This window comes from Odocoileus virginianus, chromosome 3 (genome assembly GCF_023699985.2).
Source record: "Odocoileus virginianus isolate 20LAN1187 ecotype Illinois chromosome 3, Ovbor_1.2, whole genome shotgun sequence".
NCBI classification, from domain to species: Eukaryota; Metazoa; Chordata; class Mammalia; order Artiodactyla; family Cervidae; genus Odocoileus; species Odocoileus virginianus.
The window spans coordinates 27,752,826-27,763,566 of NC_069676.1; positions in this window are offsets into that span (position 1 = coordinate 27,752,826).

A 10,741-nucleotide genomic window follows, 5' to 3' on the forward strand; every position below is an offset into this window, starting at 1 on the left:
ACTGTTCACAGGTTTATCCAACCAAAACAGAATATATATTCTTCTCGAATATGTATGAAGCATTCTTTCAGGACAGATCACATGATGGATCAGAAATCAAATTTTAAAAAATTGAGACTATTCAAAGTATCTTTTCAATGATTAATAAAATGAAAAAGAAATCAAGAGCAGAAGGGAAACCAGAAAACTCATATATATGTGGAAATAAATAACACACCCATAAACAACCAGTAGGTCAAAAAGAAATGCAAAGGAAATTAGAAAATATCATAAGAAAAATGAAAATTGAAACACAGCATACAAACCTTGTGGAAGTAGTGCTAAGAATAAAATTCATAGTTATAAATACATTTTAAAAAAAGAAAGATTTCAAATCAACATAACCTTATACCTTAAGTAATTAAGTACATAAATAAACAAGACACAAAGCTAACAAAAAACAAAAAGGAAACAAAGGTTAGAGCACATAAAGAGAAAAAAAAGAAAAAAAAATCAAGAAATTAAGTTGATTCTTTAAAAAGACCGATAATATTGGCAAATCTTTAGCTAGAATGACTAAGAAAAAAAGAGAAGACTCAAATAACTAAAATCAGAAATGAAAGAGGGTATTACTACTTGTTTTACATAAATAAAAAGAAATAAGAGAGCAACTATATGCAAATAAAATTGGATAACCTAGGTGAATAGGCAAATTCCTAGAACCAAGACAGCATCCTGAACAAAAGAAATATGAATAGACATATAACTGTAAACAGCTTGAGTCAGTAATGAAAAACATCACAATAAAGAAAAGCCCAGGACCAGATGGCTTCCAAATATTTAAAAGAAGAATTACAACCAGTAATCTACAAACCCTTCCAATAAACTGAAGTGGATAGAAAACTTCTAAATACATTCTGTGAGGCAGCATTAACCATATAACAAAACCAGACAAAGACACTGCAAGAAAACTATAAATCAACATCCTTGATGAACAATGATGCAAAATCCTCAATAAAGTATTAGTGAACAGAATTCAATAACACATTAAAAGGATTATAAACTGTGACGAAATGAGATTTATCTTTAAATGCAATGATCATTCAGCATACCAAAAAAAAAAAAAAACCCAAAAAACAACATAATATACCACTTTAAAAAATGAAGAGAAAAAGGTCACAATCATCTCAATTGATGCAAAAAAGTATTTAATAAAATTCAACATCCTTTCATGATAAAAACATTCAACAAACTATAAACAGAAGAAAGAAAAATACCTCAAATAAGGTAGACTACATATAAAAAACACCAGAGTTAACCTCATACTCAATGATAAAAGAATGAAAGCTTCTTCTGTAAGATCAGAAACAAGACAATGATACATACTTTTATCACTTCTATTCAACATAGTACTGAAGGCCTGGCCAGAGTAATGAGTCAAGAAAAATAAATAAAAGGCATTCAAATTGGGAAAGAAGAAGTAAAATTATCTCTGCAGACAACATGATCATAAAAATTCTACAAAAAAAAAAAACCTGTTAGAATTAATAAATGAATTCAACAAAGTTGTCGGATACAAAATATGTGGGCAAAGTCAATTGTATTTCTATACATCAACAAACAAAAAGGAAATTAAGTAAACAATTTCATTTACAGCAACTTTAAAAAGAATACTTAGGAATAAACTTAATGAAGGAATAAAAAGATTTATATACTGGAAACTATAAAATGTTGCTGAAAGGAATTAAAGATGACACTAATAATTGGAAGGTCATCTCGTGTTCATTGATTACAAGACCAGATTACTTATTACTAAGCTAAAAGCACTCTTTGGCTTATTCATGTTGATACATGGCAGAAACAAATATATATTGTAAAGCAATTATCCTCCAATTAAGAATAAGTTAAAAAATTTTTTTAAAGCTAAAAGCATTGTATAAAAAAGTTCCTATCAAAATCCCAGTGACATTTTTTCAAGAAATAGAAAAATCCACTGTAAAATTCATGTAGAATCTTACGAGACCCTGCATAGCCAAAGCAATCTTAAAAAAAGAACAAAATTGCAAGTCTTAACTTGGATTTCAAAACTTACTATCCATCTACAGTAATCAAATTAACCAAAATAGTTTGATACTGGCATAATGACAGACTTACAGGCCAATGGAATATAATAAAGAACTCAGAAGTAAATCCTCACATATATGGTCCAAAGATTTTTCACCAAGGATACCAAAACCATGAATGGAGAAAAGATAATCTTTTCAATAAACGGGGCTGGGAAAACTGGATATTTACATGTAAGAAGATGAGGTTGGACCCCAGCCTTATACTATATACATCAATCAGTTAACTCAAAATGGGGTCAAAGACCTAAATTTAAGAACTAAAATTATAAAACTCTTACAAGAAACAGAAAATCTTCATTACATTGGATCTAGCAATGATTTTTTGGGTATGACACCAAAACCAAAAGCAACAAAAGAAAAAAAAAATAGATACATTGGAACATATCAAAGCTAAAAACTTTTGTGTAAAACCCACAATCAACAGAGTGAAAAATTGATCTATAGAATAGGAGCAAATATTTCCAATTTATATACTTGATAAGGGTCCAGTTCAGTTGCTCAGTTGTGTCCGACTCTTTGCGACCCCATGAACCGCAGCACACCAGGCCTCCCTGTCCATCACCAATTCCTGGAGTCCACCCAAACCCATGTCCATCAAGTCGGTGATGCCATCCAACCATCTTATCCTCTGTTGTCCCCTTCTCCTCCTGCCCCCAATCTTTCCCAGCATCAGGGTCTTTTCCAATGCGTTAGCTCTTCTCATCAGGTGGCCAAAGTATTGGAGTTTCATATCCAGATATATAAAATACTACAAAAACTCATCAACAATGATAAAAATCAAATAACCCAATTAAAAAATGGCTAAGAACTTGAACAGCCATTTCTCCAAAGAAGATATATGAATGGCCAATAAGCACACGAAAAGATGGTCACCATCACTAAACATTCACATCAAAGCCACAATGAGATATCACCTCACACTCACTAGAATGACCATTGCAAACACACAATCCAGGAAAACAACAGGTCTTGAGAGAGATCTAAAGAAATCAGGAAATTTGTTCTGTTGAAGGAATGTAAAAGGTTACAGCCACTATGGAAAACAGTATTGCATTTCCTCAAAAAAATGAAAAAAGGAACAATCATATTGCATTATGGTTCATCAGAAGCAAAGAACCAATAGGGTTCTTCAAAGAAACACAATAATTGGAGATTTATTATGAGGAATTGGCTCAAGTAGTTATGGAAGTTATGAGGTCCCAAGATCTACTGTCTGCAAGTCAGAGACATATAAAAGCTTGTGGTATAATTCAGTAAATCCAAGGAGAGGAGAACCACAGGAGCCAATGATGTAAGTTACCAGTTCAAGGGAAGGAAAAGAAGACACGAACTGTCACAACTCAAACAATGAGACAGGAAAAAGGAACAAAAGCCTCCTCTCTCTGCCTTTTGTTGTATTCAGATCCTCAATGGATTGGATAATGCTCACCCTTTTAGAGACGATAGTCTACTTTACTGAGTCTACCATTCAAATATTAATTTCAGCTGGAAAAAGAAATCCTGACATATGCCACAATGTGGATGAAGCTTGAGGACATGATGCTAAGTTAAATAAGCCAGTCACAAAAGGACAAATACTATATAATCTTATGGGTCAGCTAGAGTAGTCAAATTCATAGAGAAAGAAAGTAGATCACTAGGTTCTCGGGCCCACGGGGAATGGGAACAGGGAGTTACTGTTTAAAGACTATGATGTTTCAGTTTTGCAAGGTGAAAAAGAGTTCTAGAGATGGATGTGATGATGGTTACTCAAATATATGAATGCATTTCATGACATTTGACCATACCCTAAAAATGGTTAAGTTGGCAAAGTTTACATTATGGGCATTTTACCGCGACAAAAAATTTTTAATACAGAATTTCAGACCCCATGTGGATTTCCCGATTCTGTTTTAACATGTTAACAAGATCACAGGACTTAGACTAGAACACACATTCAGAAACAGTCCATATGTTGTTATATACATACAGGCATTAGTAAGAATTAGCAGAAATGGACCTAATAAAGACGTAACTCAGGCATTATATGTAAGAAGATTAGGAAAATGAGGAGGAAGAAATTATTGGATCTCTGGGCCATTAACCTAGAGAAGGGCACTAGGGTTTTTCTCTCCCCTTCCTCACCCTCCCTCTCCTCTTCTCTCACATCCCTTTCTCCAACTGGTGATCCTGGTGTGAAGGGTTCATCAAGTTTGATAGTGCTTGCAAGAGGAGAGACTGTCATCTCATTCTTCTACTGACTATCTGCTAAGTCAAATTTAGATTTAATGAATGCAACTTCCTAAGCAAGAAGGAGAGAAAGTATGATGAGAACAAAGAGGAAAAGCTTGCATCTCCACCAGATGGATGAGGATCTGAGGGAAGAGGTAGATGGACCGCTGGCCTGAGCAGCTGGAGTTTGTCAAGTGGAGTAAATTGGAGTCTAGCTTTTCCCCCGACACTTCAAGGACAAAGTTAATGGCAGAAGCTGAGCTGTGCCAAAGTAAAAAGATAAGATGACCACATCTGTCACTCCTGAGATCAAGGAGACCACTCCAACTGCACATGCACAGGAAAGCTCCTTGGGGGTCAAAAAGAGAGGGGGCACCACCCCATAATAGGTACTGTCAATCTCTCATAGGCCCCCACGCTGGAATCCATCTTGGCAAAAAATGTGCACATCTATCAGGAAGGGCCCTAAGAGAGGTTGGATATTGGAAAAGAGCAGAGATAACTGACCAGAGGAGAACAAGGACCCAGAAGAACTGCTCCATATACATGATTTTAACAACCTCTCTGATGTGCTCCTCATTAGGGAGATGCCTACACTCTTCTCTGGGTGTGTGTTTCTGCCTTGCTTCTGCTCTAAATAAACTGCTTTATGTTCTCTTTGCACTCACTGTGCTTCCAATAAACTCTGTGCCTGATTTAGAGTCTTTTTGTGGAATTCTTTCTCCAGGAAAGATAAGGACCAAGGTCTCACCTACCGACATCAGATCCTTTGGGTCAGGGGGTGCTATGAAAGGGAGATGGGCCTGAACTAGTCTGGCTGGAACCCACAGAGAGGCCCATGAATGAGAGGCTACAGGTTGGTCCCCCAACCCCCACCCCAGGGATTAGAGTTCAGGAGGGCAGAAAGAAGTCAAGCTGGAACTGGATGTTCTGTATCAAAGAATGGTACAAGGGGGAGGTTCCCCAAGTTCATGACCCTTTATTCCACTAAAACTTCACATGTGACTCAGGAGGGAGGTGTCTTCGGGCCTGCCATAGAGAATGCAGCCAAGCCTGTGTTATAGAAACTACAACAACCCCAAAAGAGGACACAAAAAGATAGCAAGCTAAATCTCTCCCTTTCCTGCTCTCTCCCGCTCAGCTCATTCAGACAATGAGAAGAGCTAGAGGCAGGAAGAGAGAGGAGGGGGAGATTGCCAGAAACAAATCTGACCAGACTTTGAGTGTTACTGGGTGACCAATAACTGGAGTGAAAGGGTAGGCAGTGCCTTCTCCCCTCTTAGAAGCCCCCAACTCACAAGCCTGGTCTGGGTTGGGAGCAGCATAGAGCTTCATTATCCGTGACTAGTTTTTAAATATAATTTCATTTTTTCAATATGTAAAACATGTACATGGTTCAATATTCAAAAGCAACTCAAAGTTACAGGGGGAGGCATCTACTTCCCATACCAGTGTCCCAGCAAAATAGGGGCCCTCCGTGCTCGTGAGTGAGTGCTCATCGCTCAATCGTGCCTGACTCGTTGCGACCCCACGGACTGTAGCCCACCAGGCCCCTCTGTCCATGGGATTCTCCAGGCAAGAACACTGGAGTGGGTTGCCGTTTCCTCCTCCAGGGGATCTTCCTGACCAATCCTCACCAAAAGAAAACCAGCATGTTCAGATTCTTTTACATCCTTCTAGAGATATTCTGTGCAGGTACAAGCAATAGTAACTGTTAACCACATTTTTTTATTTTCCCATTTAAAAATATAGAAAAATGACTGCAATAAGATACTTTTACCCACCTATCAGAAAGGATAAAACAAAAAAGATTGACTTCATGAAGTGTTGACATAAATGTGGTAACTAGAGTCCTCATATATCACTGGTGGAGAGTGTAAAATGTGACAACTACTTTCAAAGTGTTTGGCAGATTCTAACAAAGTTAAACATATATAATCTTATGACTCAGCAGTTTCACTTATAGGCATCTGCTCAAGAAAATTGAATGCAGATGTCCAAAAGACTTTTACATGTTGTTCATGGCAGTTTTACTCATAATAGCTCAAAATCAGAAATAACTCAAACCCATCAACAGGACAGTGGACAAATTATGAATATTCATATAATAGAATATCACTCAAAAATACCCAAAAGAATGAACTACTGATATGTGTAACAACATGGATACATTTCAAAAACATTATTTGAGTGAAAGAAGCCAGACATTACATGGTATGAGTCCATTTATATGAAAGATAAGAATAGGCAAAACTAATCAATGTTGTTAGAAGTCAGAGTAGTGTTACATTTTGTTCAGGATGAGAGCAGCAAGGGGTGTTGCCTCACTCCTGGGAGTGAGGAATGTTCTATTTCTTGATCTGAGTGGTGATCACATAGGTGGATCCAAGTGTAGAGATGTATTTATACAATTTACACACAGTATTGTGCAATCCACTGTACAGTGAAATTCTCAATTTTCTTGATGTAATCATTAATATTCTGAAAACTTAGTGTATATAAATTATATCTTAATAAAGTGTCATAAAACATAACAGTTAAGATTTATATAAAATAAAATGAAAACAAATTTAAAGTTAGGAAAAAAAATGAGATTAGAATTTTAAAGAGAATTCTAATAACTCAAAATACCTGGAAAGTTCTGACATCTGTCCAGGATATAGTTAGGCACAGGAGAGATTTAACAGAGTAAAAGAAATAAAGAAACATAACGTGGATTTATTCTTACATCTTATTGATTAGTGACTATCCAATAAGCCTGTTACAATTCCATTATGGAACATTCAGTTATATATAAAATGAGGCTGTAAGTTGCTTATGGAACACGCATAGGTAATAGAAGTTAGAAAAAAACAAGAAGAACAGGACAGGAATGTGAAACACTTAGGAGAATCATCAAAAAGCAAAAGGAAGTGGGGGGCAGGGAATAAAAGAGATGAAAAGAAATACAAAATGATCTTCTATTTTTTCCTTAAAAGGCAAAGATCAGGCCTTCTTATTAAGAATCTGCTTGCCAATGCAGGGGATGCAGGTTCAATCCCTGGTCCGGGAAGATCCCACGTGCCATGGGGCAACTAAGCCTGTGTACCACAGCTACTGAGTCCTTGCTCTCAAAGAAAAGAAGCCACTGCAATGAGAAGCCCTCACTCAGTAAGGAGGGCAGCCCCTGCTTACCACGACTAGAGGGAGCCTGCATGGGGCAGCAGCGGCCCAGTGCAACCAAAACTGAAGGTTAAAAAAGGCAAAGATTAAAAAGCAATAAAATATTAATATCTGTTAAATTTAGCTGGTGTCTGAATGTTTTTAAAGATATTTGTAAGCATTGTCCAAATGCTTATTAAAAAACAAAATGAGATGGATCTTTATATAGTAACAGAAAACTATCTCCAAGATTTACTGCAAGCCATCACAATTTGGATGTAAGAGTTGGACCATAAAGAAAGCTGAATACTGAAGAATTAATGATTTTGAACTGGAGAAGACTCTTGAGAGTCCCTTGGACTGCAAGGAGATCCAGCCAGTCCATCCTAAAGGAAATCAGTCCTGAATATTCATTGGAATTACTGATGCTGAAGCTCCAATACTTTGGCCACCTGACGCAAAGAACTGAATCATTGGAAAAGACCCTGATGCTGGGAAAGACTGAAGGCAGGAGGAGAAGGGGACGACAGAGGATGAGATGGTTGGATGGTATCACCGACTTGATGGACATGAGTTTGAGCCAGCCCTGGGAGTTGGTGATGAACAGGGAAGCCTGGCATGAAGCCTGGCATGCTGCAGTCCATGGGATCACAAAGAGTTGGACATGACTGAGCGACTAACTGAACTGATCACAATTTTATAGCCAGCTTGCATTGCTGCTGTTAAATAAACGCATGCTTGTAAACAGAAAAATTCAAGAAGACTGACCCAGGAAAATGTTACTAGTCATTGCTCCTGGGTTATGAAAGAAACTTGATTTCACCATATGTTTAATAATAATTTAATATTTCTTTTCAGTATATTTATTAATACATAATATAATTGAGTGGTTTAGATTATATGATCTTTAAGGTGTTTACAGGTTCTAAAATGCTATATTTTATTTTATATAATCACATAATTTTCCAGAAAGAACTTTATTCTAAGAACTGAAGATATAATTTTGAGAGCATACATATTTCAAGTTAAAACATTCTATTGAAATAACGAGATGGGAAAGCATAAATATTTTCTTTTTTCTTTAATTGGCATTATGTCTGCACAACAGTGCATTCTAAAGTTACTGAATACTAACCTATATGCTTTGTGTCACCATTGCACTGGGTTTCCCCCCCAATTTTACTGATCGATAATTGATATCATCACTGTATAAATTTAAGGAGTACAATATCATGGTGTGCTTTACACATAGTGTGAAATACAATCATAGTAGGTTCAGCTAACATCTATCATTTCATATAGATAAAAAGAAAAAAGAAATTAGAATTTACTCTCAAAATTTTTCCTATCTATCATACAGCAGCGTCAACTATTAGTATTAGTTGCTCAGCCAGGTCTGACTCATTGCAAGCCCTGGACGGTAGCCTACCAGGCTCCTCTGTCCATGGAATTCTCCAGGCAAGAATACTGGAGTGGGTTGCCATTCCCTTCTCCAATGGATCTTCCCGACCCAGGAATAGAACCCGGGTCTCCTGCACTGCAGGCAGATTCTTTACCATCTAAGCCACTAGAGAGGCCTAGTGTTAACTATAGCCATCATACTGTACATTAAATCCCTAGAACTTATTTCTCCTATAACTGGAAATTTGTACCTTTTAACCACCTTCATTCAACTCTGCCTCCTTCATCCTCAACCTCTGGTAACCATAAGCAGTCTAATCTCTTTTTCCATGAGTTTGCTTTGTTGTTAAGATTCCACATGTGAGATCATGTACTATTTGTTTTTCTCTGATTTATTTTACTTAGCATAATGTCTTCAAGTTCCAACCATGTTGTTATAAATGGTAGCACTTTCTCATTTTTTTAGATGCATAATATTCAATGGTGGGTGTGTATACCATTTAAAAAGTCTATTTTGTCTGATATAACTATAGCAACCCTTGTTTGTTCTCTTGTTTTTAGTTACCGTTGGCTTGAAATGACTTTCCATCCTTTCACTCTCGGTCTGTGTGTCTTCTTTAAGGCTAGAGTGAGTCTCTTGTAGGCAGCACATGGATTTTGTTTTTATTCTTTCAGCCATTCTAAATCCTCTGATAAGAGAACTTGATCAATACTACATTTATGTTTAAAGCAATTATGAATAGGTGAGGATTTACTATTGCCACTTTGTCTTCTGGTTGTTTTGTAGACCCACTGTTCCTTGTTTCTTACCCAGCTATCTTTAATTGTTTTGATATTGGTATGTTTTGACTCCTTTACAATGTTCTTCTGCATAATTGCTACATATTTTTCCTTGTGGTTATCATATGGCTTACATAAAATATCTTAAAATCAGTTCAGTTCAGTCACTTAGTCACATTCGACTCTATTCCACCCCATGGACTGCAGCACGCCAGGCTTCCCTGTTCATCACCAACTCCCGGAGTTTACTCAAACTCATGTCCATCGCGTTGGTGATGCCATCCAACCATCTCATCCTCTGTCGTCCCCTTCTCCTCCTGCCTTCAATCTTTCCCAGCATCAGGGACTTTTCCAATGAGTCAGTTCTTCTCATCAGGTGGCCAAAGTATTGGAGTTTGAGCTTCAGCATCAGTAATTCCAATGAATATTCAGGACTGATTTCCTTTAGGATGGACTGGCTGGATCTCCTTGCGGTCCAAGTGACTCTCAAGAGTTTTCTCCAACACCACAGTTCAAAAGCATCAATTCTTCGGCACTCAGCTTTCTTTATGGTTCAACTCTCACATCCATACATGACTACTGGAAAAACCATAGCTTTGACTAGATGGACCTTTGTTGGCAAAGTAACGTCTCTGCTTTTTAATGTGCTGTCTAGGTTGGTCATAATTTTTCTTCCAAGGAGTAAGCGTCTTTTAATTGCATGACTGCAATCACCATCTGCGGTGATTTTGGAACACACACACAAAGAGTCTCTCACTATTTCCACTGTCTCCCCATCTATTTCCCATGAAATGATGGGACCGGATGCCATGGTCTTAGTTTTCTGAACGTTGAGCTTTAAGCCAACATTTTCACTCTCCTCTTTCACTTTCATCAAGAAGCTCTTTAGTCGTCACTTTCTGCCATAAAGGTGGTGTCATCTACATATCTGAGGTTATTGATATTTCTCCCGACAACCTTGATTCCAGTTTGTGCTTCATCTAGCCCAGCATTTCTCATGATGTACTCTGCATAGAAGTTAAATAAGCAGGGTGACAATATACAGCCTTGATGTACTCCTTTCCCAATTTGGAACCAGTCTGTTGTTCCATGTCCAGTTCTAA